This window comes from Meles meles, chromosome 4, assembly GCF_922984935.1.
Source record: "Meles meles chromosome 4, mMelMel3.1 paternal haplotype, whole genome shotgun sequence".
In the NCBI taxonomy this organism is placed as follows: domain Eukaryota; kingdom Metazoa; phylum Chordata; class Mammalia; order Carnivora; family Mustelidae; genus Meles; species Meles meles.
Window position 1 is genome coordinate 66,499,558 of NC_060069.1, and position 4,503 is coordinate 66,504,060.

The following is a 4,503-nucleotide window of genomic DNA, read 5'->3' on the forward strand; positions in this document are numbered from 1 at the left end:
TGTTATCCAGATCAGGACACGCGTGCACCACACCTTTTAAAACCTTTATGCATAGATGAAAAGTGATCTGTGATCTGTACGAAATAGGGCTGTCCTCCAACCCACGACATAGTAGAGGAAGATGCTGTGCGCACACAAAGGAGACATTTTTTAGAACTGTTAATTCTACTCCCGGTTATATAGAGAGAGAGAGACAGAGAGACATTCCTCGCCCTTTCTTTTTATAAAATCAGGACAAAGGGGAGAGCCACAACCAAAGTTTCATTCCTATGGATTGAAGTCAAAATCTGGACTTTCTAGCCAGTGCATTGCTGATCTAGGTGTCCATTTCTCAGAGCTCCATGTGTGTGCTCTTGGCCTTCATGCAGAGAGGGACTGTGCTATTGTTCCATGTACTGTTCTCGAATGGCTAGCTGAGGGGGCACAGGCTAAGCCAAACGAGTAAGATGAGGAGTGGTGTAATGAGGTAGGAAGAGACCACGGCTGTGCAACCTTGAATAAATCAAAACCTCTCGTAATCTGGTGTCCTTCTCAGCGACATGTGGAGGTTAGAGGAGATAATTTCTCAGATTCCTTCCATATCTCAGATTCCGTGACTTGAAATAAATCCCCAAGGAGCTAAAGTGCCTGCGGGGCCAAAATGCCTGTCCCCCCAGAAGCTTTTATCAGCAAAAATGTTATCTCCTTGAGGACTGGGAACCGCCAACCGGATCCACCTCTGGTGGGTATAAGCAATGGAAACAAAACCAGCGGGGCGCATGGTCTCTTGACCAACTGGATTCCTGCGGGAGAGATTTCCTCTGCAGAGGCCTCCCTTGGCCCTCACAGCACACACAGGCAGCCAGGAGGCCAACACTCACCAGTTGCATAATTAACAGCCTCTAAGTAACAAATCAGTAATCTCGGCCCAGCTCTGGTGATGGTGTCATAAAATAATTAAAACTTGTCAACCAACACAGCAGAGGCCTGAAAGGGCAAGGGCTGAAGGAGCATAGGGCCAAATCACTCTTCTTCTAGCTCCTTGAAAAGGGATGCTGAGCTGGGAGGAACTGGTAACATCTGAAGTCATGGAGTCTGGTGTAGGGGGCTTGTGAGGTGAGAATTTGGTGAGAATTGGCTGTGGCCCAACTTGAACACCAGTCCCCATCCATGGACTGAAGGTTAACCTCACTATATCAGCTTTTTTTTTTTTTTTTTTTTTTTGAGAGAGAAAGAGCGAGCATGGGAGGAGGGGTGGGGGCAGAGGGAGAGGGAGAGAGACTCTTTTAAGACTCCACACCAGGTGTGGAAGGCCAGCTGGGGCTCCGTCTCATGACTCGGAGGTCAGGACCTGAGCCAAAATCAAGAGTCAGAAGCTTAACCAACTAGCCACCCAGGCGCCCCTCTAAATCAACTTCTGACGAGCCAGGAAACCAAGTCCTTACTCTATTTTCCAAGCAATGGTTAAAGGATCAGGAACCTCAGTTTTCTGTCTGTTTGTAATACGGGAAAGCAAGGTGAGCTAAAAATGGCACAACGGTTGATTCGCTCCCTCAGTTCATCCAGGTCTCTGCTCGAAAAGCCCCTCGTCACAGACCTTGCTCGTCAACCTATCCCCCTCCCTCTACTGACCTTACTCATTACCACTTGACTGCATTCTTCATCACTCTGGGCTCATTTGTTTTCTGTGTGTCTTCCCAACGAGAGAGAAATCCCCGTGAAGGCAAGGACTTTGTTTGGCTCACTGCTCTGTTCCAGAGCCGGGAACAACATCCGGCCCATAGTAGATGCTTAGTGGGTATTGATGAATGAGTGAGACTGCTTATCACTCTCACTAGTTTCTCTAGACCCTTTTGCTGACAAAGCTAGCTCCTCGGGTCTTCGCTTAGAAACATCTAATGTCTCGGTCCCCTAAATCTCTCCATCCCCTCTCCACGCAAATCCACACAGGAACACAAAGGAAATCTTCCACATTCGCTCACTCCGCCGTGAGACTGCACTGTAAATCTGTGTGCGTTGGATGTGAATACGTGGGACAGGCGTTCCCGTGCTGGCATTAGTTTGGCCTTGCTATACCGGCATGTGACCTACTGCCCCATGACTGTGCTAAATAGAGGAAGACGCAAGGTCACAGGCCAACCTCGTGAGTCTAGCGAGAACTTCCGCCTCGGGGAGAAAGCTCTAAGGGGGATGCCAACTTTTAAGGCAGCTCATGCTCACTGGTGATCTAATTGGATGGTTCTTATATATCTGTATATTCAAGGTTTTATCTACTTCTTCCTCTGACTTCTTTTCATAGATAACAAGTATTTTCCCCTACTCTGTAGAAAAAGGATAGCAAAGATATTAAAATTTTTATTCACAAGGGACACTTGGGTGGCTCAGTCAGTTAAGCAGCTGCCTTCAGCTCAGGTCATGATCCCTGGGTCCTGGGGCCAAGTGCTACACCAGGCTTCCTGCTCAGCAGGGAGTCTGCTTGTCCCTCTGCCCCTTCCCCTTGTGCACACATGCTCTCTCTCTCTCTCTCTCAAATAAATAAAATCTTTAAAACATTTTTTTAAATAATAAAATAAAATAAAACTTTTATCCAAGGGAATTTGATTATACAAATGCTCCACACAGATGATACTGTGATCTTTTCTGAGATAGGACAACTGACAAACTTCTGATATAAGGAGTTGGGTAGCTAGAATAAACATCGCCTACTTTTACCAGATGATGGTATCGTTTTTGTGTACAAAGGCCCATACTTTCCTCTGTCTTTTCAACAATGCAGATATCCTGCCCTGGTCTTTATTTATTTATATATTTATTTTAAAGGTGGGGGAGAAAAGGACATTTCCTGGTACTTTCCCTTTTCCCTGTCCCAGTACATAAGCCTTTCTGCTGCTTTCTCTTGGTCCACCCAAAGCTAATTGACATTAAAGGTAAAAGCTAGGCTCCTAGGCCAGCCTCCCGGATCCAATGGACAAGTTCACTGAAAAGCATGTGGGGCAATGAGAATGAAAAGTACATAGTAGGGGCACCTCGGTGGCTCAGTGGGTTAAGCCTCTGCCCTCAGCTCAGGTTGTGATCTCAGGGTCCTGGCATCAAGCCCTACGTTGGCTTCTCTGCTCAGCAGGGAGCCAGCTTCCTCCTCTCTCTCTCTGCCTGCCTCTCTGCCTACTTGAGATCGCTGTCTGTCAAATAAATAAATAAAATCTTTAAAGCGGAATGGAACTGGACCTGAGCGATCAGCCTGTCCACGCCTGTCGCTTCGCAGACGAATTCTACGATTGAAACACCAAAACAAAGAGCCTTCAAGCTGCAGCCTTCACCTACAGTTTCGCAAGCGCTCTGCGACCGACGATCTTTCTGCTATATCTACGTTTAGCACTAGGTGTTGCTCTACTGCTATTTCTAGACCTATTTCTTTGCTACGCAACAGAAGCTCAGCCTCCTAATTTGAGTTCCCTTCTGCAAATGCCTGCTAGTATTTGCTCCCTTTCATGGAAGCAGTTTCATTTAAATGGCTCAGGTGTGGTGTACGGAACGGAATCCACCGAAACAGCTGCTTTGGAAAGAAGGGATCAATACGTGCCAGGGAAAGGCGACTCCAAAGTCAACTTTTTAAAATTGTCCTAATTCAAATATTTACTTAAACTCTGTTTTTATATTATGTGCAATGCAAGGGGAATGACATTGTTGCTGTGTGTTTCCTGGAACTGACCGTCTGCTACAAGGCCACAGATAAAGTTTGTTTATAGAAAAACAAAATATGAAAAAAAAAAAAAAAAGTTTAGCACTGTTCCATTTGGGGTTTAATACTCCCACACACACACCGAGGCGGAGAAAGGACACTTTCTAGAACCTTTCTTTCCTGTGGCAGCGGAGCGCAGAAATGCTTTAACCCCCTCTAGTGACAGATGCATCATTCCTTAGATTAGTTCAGTTGTTCGTTTGAGGGGTACAGATTCGTTTGATACCGCAGGGAGAAACAGGTCCTGCTTGAAGAACTTCACTGTTTAGGAAGAGGGCAAATTTTCGATCTGCCTCTAAGTTTTAAAGGGAATGAAATTCAGCTATTAAATATGGATCTTTAACATCATTACTCAATGCTTTCAACTTGGGTAATTTTTTTTAAAGATTTTATTTATTTTAGAGAGAGAGATAGAGAGAGAGAGAGTGCATGGGAGCAGGGGGAAGGGCAGAGGCAGAGGAAGAGAGAATCTGTAGCAGACTCCCCACTGATCGCAGAGCCCTACGTGGGGTGGATCCCACAACAGCAAGATCGTGACCTGAGCTGAAACCACAATTCGGATGCTTAAGGGGCTGAGCCAACCAGGTGCCACTCAACTTGGATAAATTCGACATAAACTCAGCATAAATGTTCAAGTTCTACAAGTCAAATGTCATAATCATCCAATACTAAGTTTAAAATCATCACGCATGTAACAAAACAATGTCTAGCGCATATTTGCTAAACATGTTATTATTTTCAGTTTTGGTTATTTACCAATAACTATTTGTAAGACCAGTAATCAG